The 8,255-nt window shown below is 47.4% G+C and overlaps 1 long non-coding RNA gene across 1 annotated transcript; it reads left to right on the forward strand.

Moving 5' to 3' along the window:
• The first annotated feature begins 338 nt into the window (after positions 1-338).
• On the forward strand, positions 339-6,378 carry LOC123576132. The gene is made up of 2 exons (XR_006701183.1): positions 339-598; positions 4,871-6,378. It is a non-coding gene; the product is annotated as an uncharacterized LOC123576132 (long non-coding RNA).
• The last annotated feature ends 1,877 nt before the right edge of the window (positions 6,379-8,255 follow it).

The raw sequence follows: 8,255 nt of genomic DNA on the forward strand, positions 1-8,255 counted from the left end.
GAGACTCCAAATTAACACCTTTCATGCCAGATGGTGACTGGGTCTCCACTGGCTCCACTAAGCTCAGAACCAAAACGGTTTTGAAAAGACTTGAAGTGAGCACCCTTCTCCTTTAATTAAGTGCGAAATCTCCGTATCTGTTTCAGCCTTTGAAAAGTGAAACCCAGGAAGGCAGCTTCCCCAGGCAGAGAGGAGAGGTGTGCAGAATTAATATTCCATCTCGATTTTTCCTGTGTAATTTAATAAGTTGACTAAGCTTATCAGGGGGACCCGGGCTGCATTTAGCCACTGGGTGAGCCAGACTCCTGCCGCCTCACTTTCCCAGTCAACAAAGCTCACATTAGAGCGGTTGACTGGTCAGGCGAGGTGAGTCAGGGTTAAGGTGAAGAGCTGGGACCAGGCTCACCTTGCTCAGTCACATGTTACCATTTGGCAACCCGTCCCTCCTCCCTCAAACATGCTAGCCGGATCCTCGATCCTCACGGAATCCTGGGTGCAGCCTGAACCACACCTGCCCTCCCAGGCGTTGTCCCTCCGGTCCCAGATGGGCCCACTGCCTTCCGCCACCCCAGCCTCAGGTGAGACTGATCGGAGCAAGGTATGGACTTGCTAGGTATTAAAAAACAAACAAAAAAGGAACTACTTGGGGACTGCCCCAGCCCTGTACCTCCAGGAAGAAAGACAATTGCCTGGCCTAGCTGAGACTTGACCTCCAGCGGGCCCTGCTCCCCACCCTCCCTCCCACCCCCTTTCTCTCCCTCTTCTGCAGGGCTGGAGGGCAACCCCAGGGCTGCTTCTCTCTGGAGTTTCTCTCTCCCTCAAGGAATCTGATTCACAAAAGTAAAATCCTCACAGAAAACTCCAGAATCCCTAGAAAGAAATCCTTGGAACCCAGTGTGGGAAATATTACTCTCTCTGGGTATTTGTCTCTTTTTGAACATCTCCTGAGCGTCTGCTCATCTGCACAAGAAGTACATGGAGGTGGGAAGGGGGGAGATACCAATATAGCATGTTCTCCCCGTAATAACAGAACTCTAGAGCTAGAAGAGATTTCAGAGATCAACTAATGCAACCCCTCTTTTTTGCAGGGTAGTCTGAGGTTCAAGGAGGAAAAGTGGTCTGTCCAGTGAGTTCTAATAACTAAGGCAGGGCCGGAGGGAGGGGGGGGGGATTTAGCTCTGGATGCCCCAGTAGGGTAGTCTATCACGTTCCTGGGGTTTAAAGCAGGGGCTCTGGACTTGGATGGACCTGAGTTCAAAGTCTGGCTCAGCTTGAGATTTGGCAAGTATTTAAAGCTTCTGTTGGCCTCAGTTTCATCATTTGTAGAATGGGGATGATAGTGATCACCTCACAGGATCAATACATGAGATAATGTGTGTCAGTGTCTGACATGCATTACATTAGCACATAAGCTCCCTGAAGGCAAGGGCTTGGTTTCACCTACTGCTGTAACCTCAGAGCCTAGAACATGCCCTGCCCAGAGCAGCAGTCAATAAATACCTATTGAGTGGATGAAAGCAGCATATGGTTCTTACATTATTGCCCAGAGTATTTTCTTTTTTCTAAATTTTTTTTTTCAACGTTTATTTATTTTTGGGACAGAGAGAGACAGAGCATGAACGGGGGAGGGGCAGAGAGAGAGGGAGACACAGAATCGGAAACAGGCTCCAGGCTCTGAGCCATCAGCCCAGAGCCCGACGCGGGGCTCGAACTCATGGACCGCGAGATCGTGACCTGGCTGAAGTCGGACGCTTAACCGACTGCGCCACCCAGGCGCCCCGCCCAGAGTATTTTCTTATGCAGCTTCAATCCCCGTTTCTTTTCTTCTCCTGGACACCTTTCTCTGCCTACTCCTTGTAGCAGTGTGGATTGTACATGAACATTCCTGCACACACACCCACACCTGCACGTCCCTTTGCCGCTCTGCTGCTCTGTCCTGTGTCTCTTCTCACCTGTAGGGGGAGAAGGGAACCATAAGGTTGAATCCAATCCTTACTTTCCTACCCAACACCCCCTGCCCCACCCCCACCACTGCCATCCCATTGGGTGATCACATTCCTGCCCCTATGTACCTGAAATCCTGACCCCCCCGCCCCCCCGCCAATATCCTTGGTGTCGCCTAGCAAGCCAGGGGTGGTTTTAAAAAAAAAAAATCACCACCAGTTTTTGCTTTCCAAGGAGGGCTGCCCACTTATTTTTGTTTTGTCTGATTCAAAACGGACTGACGCAATTCCCCTCTGCTCTGACAAATAGGGACCCTCACCAAAGAAGGAAACAGAGCCAGAGTGAGAAGAGAGCAGGTCGGAGGCTTTCTGGAGACTTCTATGGTTCCCATTAGAGCACAGACAGCCGGACAGTTCTCTCCTGGGTTCAGGCCTGGAGTTTCAGGAAAACACAAAGACCCAGAGACGTGCCTTCATTTGAGTCATTTGGGTGGAGTTGCTGTTTTTATCTGTGTTATCTTCCCCATTTCCCTCTGCTTCCGAGCTGGAAGCAGTGAGCAGAGAGTGGGAATACCTACCCGCTTTCTCCTGCCTTTGGAGTCTAGGACACTGAGGCAAGATACAGAGAAAACGCTACAGTTCCTCTCAAATCCTGCTTTGTCCCCTTTCCACCCCCCACCCCCGCCCCCTGCATTTAGGGATTTCATTCATTTTGAATTAGTGATCATCTTGAGGAGGAAAATGCAGGAAACCGATAGACTAGATTATAATACAGTGTAAATAACTCAACCCTGCAAATTAACATAGGCCCACAAGCCTGGACCTGAAAGAAGCAGACCACAAGCACAGAAGAATGTGTCTAATAGTAGCAAATAACCATAACAACAAATAAGGTCTATGGTCTGCCAAGGACTGGATTGGTGTGACCAAAAGACAAATGGTAGTCTGTAGGGGTTGGGTGTTTGTGCGCTCCCTTGACGTGTATGACCAAAGAACAGATTCCGTTTGCTTTCACCTTCTTTTTAATAACTGAACAAGGGTCTCCGTTTATTAAATTAATAAATGTTGGAAATGTTGGCTCTGTGCAGGTAAGTAGTTTCCATCCTTTTGAGGTTGGCCTCCCCCTGTTTGAGCTCAGATCTTACTAGGCACAGTGCCTGATGCCAGTAAGTGTCCCGTACCCCTGCCACTGCCCACCAGCCAAGCAGAGAGGCCAGGCAGGGTGGTCCACCCAGTGGGGCTCCAGTGGGCTGAAGCAGGGGGCAAGGAACAACTCTTACCACAATTATGGGCGCTGGATGTACCTACCCCATTGAGAATGCGCCATGCACATCAAGTTCAACAAACTGATGCAGAGGTCTATTATGAACTAAATTCCATGCCCTGCCCACCCCTAATTTGTAGGTTGAAATCCAATCCCCAATATGATGGTATCAGGAGGTGGGGCCTTTGGAAGGTGAATGGGTCATGAGGATGGAGCCCTCATGAATGGGATTAGTGCCCTCAGAAAAAAGACCTTGGAGAGCTCTCTCACCCCTCTGCCACATGAAGACACAGGGAGAAGACAGCCGTCTTCAAAACAGGAAATGGAACCTCACCAGACACTGAGTCAGCTGGTCCTTTGGTTTTGGATTTCCCAGCCTCCAGAACTGTGAGAAGTAACGGTTGCTTAAGCTACCCAGTCTATGGTGGTGTTGTTAGAGCAGTTCCAACAGACCAAGACAGAGTCTCAGAGCATTACAGGAGCGAGAAAGAGTCTGAGGTGGTCGTGAGGGCTGGAGTGCGTAGCAGGGAGTCACAGAGCTGGGGAGGTTCTCCCCTAGCCTGGGACTTAACCCAAGAAGCTTGCTTCTGCTTGGGCCACAGGAGCCACATAAAAACCCTGCCTGCTCATTAGTTCAGTGTCTACAGCTCAGTTCTGCCCCAGACATTGGCTCGCAGTTGGTCCTGTTAGAAATGAGCCCATCAGCCCACTCAAATGAGGGACGCAGAAATTCAGCACAGTGAAGCGAGGCTTTAATCAATGTCTTGCAAGAGCAGGTGTCTGATGGACAAGCACACTCAGGGCAGTTACAGCAGATAATTTATCTCCTACCATGAAAGTCCCTCCCCTGGTTCCTCATTGGCTGAGAACTACAGAGGTTACAGCCGCACCTGGAAGTCATCTATGCCCATGTAAGGCAAAAAGTAGTTTGATTGAAACAAGTGTACATTCCCTGAGGTGACCCAGAGATTTTCAGTCCCTCCTCCCTTTGTTCTTTTGCATACGCTCATCGCAAATCCTGCAAAAATAAGCCCACGAAATGGAGAGGGGAAGAAGAACCAGGAAGTGAAGTGTCTAAAGGTTGGGGGCTCCATTTGGGTGGGGGGAGTTGTACATTCTTCCAATAGGTTGTAAACCTACTGTTAACTAGACAGCACGGCTTCTATTTGGTATTTCTGAAAATGAATCCTCTCCCTTACTTCTCACAGTCCCAGGCTGTCTCTCAGTTCAGCTTTCCAGGCTTGCCGTACCTGGGACTTGGCAGCCTGGTTCCATTTCTGCTTCATGACTGTCTTGGAAATCCCATAACCTCAGTCACCAACAATTACCCTCTAAGCACCAAAATCTACCTCAGACCCTACATCCAACTCAAGTGTCTGGGACGCCACAACATGCCAGACTCCTAGTGGGGGTAGGGAGGGGGCTTGTGGGGAAGAAGGAGTGGATCAAGATGGGCAAGGAGGAGAATGGTTTGGGTGAATATTAGGAAGAGAGTTAAAAATAGACTCCTGCGCCATGTGGCATGAGTGGGTTGGGTTCTTTAAAGGGCTACTGGAGTGAGATTGAAACACTAAATTGATTTCCAACACCCTTTGGCATAAGCAGAGAGTCCCTGCTGTGAACCCCAATGATGTGGCCTCCATCTGATTCTTTTGGCTTTTAGGTGTGACCTCCAAGGAATGACAGAAGGGAATAATTTTTGAGCTGAGAAGAATGTATTCAAACTCCATGCAGTGTTGTTAAAGGTCTTTTTTTGTTAGCTCTGTTTTTGCTCTGAGAAGGTCTTTTTTTTTTTTTTTTTTTTTTTTTTTTTTTTCTTTTTACTTCTGGAGGTCTTGATGCTTACAGCAATCACCTGGCTTTTTCTGGTCTGGAAGTCATATCTGTCTCCTCACCAAGGGCCTTGCTTCCACTTCATAACATCCTCCATTTCAACTCTCCATACTTGTCAGCAGAGGATACACACGTAGGAAACAATCAGATCTATGAACCAAGCTATCAATATTTGCCTTCCTGCCCCGTCATGGGTCATAGGCTCTGACGCAGAAGTGATGCTGTAAGAGTCTGCCTGGTTACCCCACTCACCTCCCCAGAAAGTGCACGCTGGTCACTCATGTTGATCCAAACAGAAAACAGCCCTTTGACGTCACCCCAGCTTTGCCTCCTCTTTCTCCACAAGCCCAACCTTGGAAAATTTCCTATTCGGCTTTAAAAAAAAAAATGAATGATAACCTGAATGGAAACAGAGATAGCCTATTTATCAGAATTTCATACGATACAAAATGGAATCACTAAAAATAGGGTAAAGGAGTAAGGTTCCAAGTCAACCTCGACAGGACTCGACTTTAACAAGATGACATTTACTAGTGGTCAATGAAAAGTGCCCCCAAAATAGCACAGCTATATAATTTCAGAGTTTGAAAGATAGAACTAACAGAGCTACACATTGACCTGCAAGCTCAGTAGGAGTCAAGGGCACAACGTGACTCTCAAAAAACCTAAAGCAAGTTTAGGCTGCATCATCAGAAATGTCAAGAACAAGAGAAGGAGGTGATGATCCCGTTCTTCTCGGCTCTGCTGGGCCACACCTGACGTGTTGTGTTTCCCTTCTGACACCACTCCAGGATGAACACTGACAAAAACTATCTTGTATTAGAGGAGTGGAAACAGGAAGACAAAGAATCTGGAAACTATAACAAGCGAGGACCATGAAAGAACGAAGGAAGTTTAACGCCAAAGAGGAAAAAGATTTAAGGGGGCCTGAAAGCTGTTTTTCAAGTATGTTAACGACTAACCTGTACACAAGAGATAAAGCTTCCCTGCCCCCATCTCTAGAGGACAAAGTCGGTGTTCTGAGTTGGGGAGCTAAATTTCAGTCTGGCCTGAAGAAGAATTTTCATTCCCAACTGTGAGAATTGTCCAAAGCTAGGATGGTCTGCCGGATGAGGTAATGATTCCCCATTACTGGAGGTATTCAGGCAAAAGCTGGAGGTTCACATATGAGGGATGCTAAAGAGAGAATTGTCGAATTCGTCCAAGGAGTAGTTCAGATCCTTTCAATTCACAGCCACTCTGACTCTAGGGATTGTTATTATAATTTATTATACTGTCCCCTACATGAAAGTATCAAATTCCCTTTGTTAATGCAATAAAGCTGATGAATTTCGGAAAGGTTTCCCAGTTCTTTTCAGACTCAGTTTTAAAATTTCAGACAAAGAGGGCGCCTAGGTGGCTCAGTGGGTTAAGTGTCCAACTTTCGCTTGGGTCATGATCTCACAGTTCATGGGTTCGAGCCCAGCCATTGGTCTCTGTGCTGACAGCTCAGAGCCTGGACCCTGCTTTGGATTCTGTGTCTCCCTCTCTCTCTGTCCCTCCCCCACTCACACTCTGTCTCTCTCTCTCTCTCTCTCTCTCTCTCTCAAAAATAAATAAACATTAAAACATTTTTTAATAAAAAAATTAAAAAAATAAAATTTCAGATAAAGAGCACAGACTCTGGAGACGACTGCCTGGGTTCAAATCTGGCTCTGTTACTTATTAGCTGTGTGACCTTGGACAAGTCACTTAACTTCTCTGGGCCTCAATTTCATCATCTATGAAATAGGGATAATACTAGTACCTGCCCCAGAGGGACATGACTGGGATTAAATACAGTAGTATTTGAAAAGCACTCAGAACACTGCCGGCATATAGTAAGGACTGTGTTTGTTTTAAAAAATAATGTAAAATGGCTGAAAACAAAGAACAGGAATGGTCTCAAATTTAACAAACAGTTCACGGATGTCTTCCTCCTTTACCGACCATCACTAGCAGCTCTAGCTGTAAAATAGCCAAGAGCCCAGAGGTGGAAAAAAAAAAAAAAAAAAAAAAAAGAATAGAAAAATCACAGTCTCCCTAAGCTCTCAGGGGGGAAGCAAAAGCTTCCTGCTATTGGCTTACGGTAACCTCTGAAAAGGCCTGTGTGTTTAATGACGCCAGCTTATCCCTACCTCCCCCACCCCTCCTCTCCCTTGGAGTTGCTAGGAGGCCAGGGGTGTGCTGCATTGTAATAAAGCAGTGCCTGGGGACGGCGGGGGCCAGAGCATGTTAGATATACAGGGTCTGTCCGCAGGAGCTTAATATCCTCTTACTGGAATAACTATTGTCCCAGCTTCTCGACAAATACCAACCATCATTAATAAAAGGACTAATAAAAGCATTTATTGCGCACAGGCAATGGCCTTGCTTTTTCTAGCTCCAGGGCCTTGGCAGAGGCAGCTGTTGAGGATGAGGGCTGGAAAAGCGAGACTCCCACTGCAGCCAGGGGATCAGCCCCCGCTCCCAGCCCCGACCCAGCACCCTTCCCAAGGGGTGGGCAGCCAGAACAGTGAGAGACTGGAACATGAAGATAATGCCTCATGAAGGCATCAGACTCCTGGGTCCTTTTTGGTGGCAAATATGGGGTGGTGATGCCTAAAGAAAAAATTCTTATTATGACATATTTTCAAGACCCTTAAAGCACACCATCTTGCAAGATTATTAACCCCATCTTACTGAGAGGAAAACGAGGTACAGAGGGATTTAGGGGCTCACACAGCCTCACGGCGTATGGCATCCTTGCCAGAACTAAAGCTGGGCTGCAATATTCTTGACTCCCAAATTCAGGACCGTTCTGAAATTGAAAGAGGGCGAGGCCATATCTATCTGTGTCCACCTCCGAAGGGGGATCAGTGAATGCTGGGCACATCATCACTGCTTCTCTAAATTATTATTGTTGTTATTATAATAACTAGTGGGTAGAGTTGAGTGGGTGGTGGATACCAGATAATTACCAAGACCCCAAAATTAAAGCGTGGAGTCTTTACTTTTCCACGGCTGCTCAAAGATGAAAATGAAAGCTGGCCTCCAGGGATCCCTGGGAAGAGCCCTAATCTTGAGATAGAGTGAGTCCAGAAGAGGCAGGCAATGGAGAAAGGCCAGGCCCAAAGGCTTAGGAAGCCAGCCGTGGAGACCCTGGGATTATTGAGTGTGGGGGGCACAGTTGCACGGGAGGCCGAGGAGGCACAGTC

Source organism: Leopardus geoffroyi, chromosome C2 (genome assembly GCF_018350155.1).
Source record: "Leopardus geoffroyi isolate Oge1 chromosome C2, O.geoffroyi_Oge1_pat1.0, whole genome shotgun sequence".
Lineage (NCBI taxonomy): Eukaryota > Metazoa > Chordata > Mammalia > Carnivora > Felidae > Leopardus > Leopardus geoffroyi.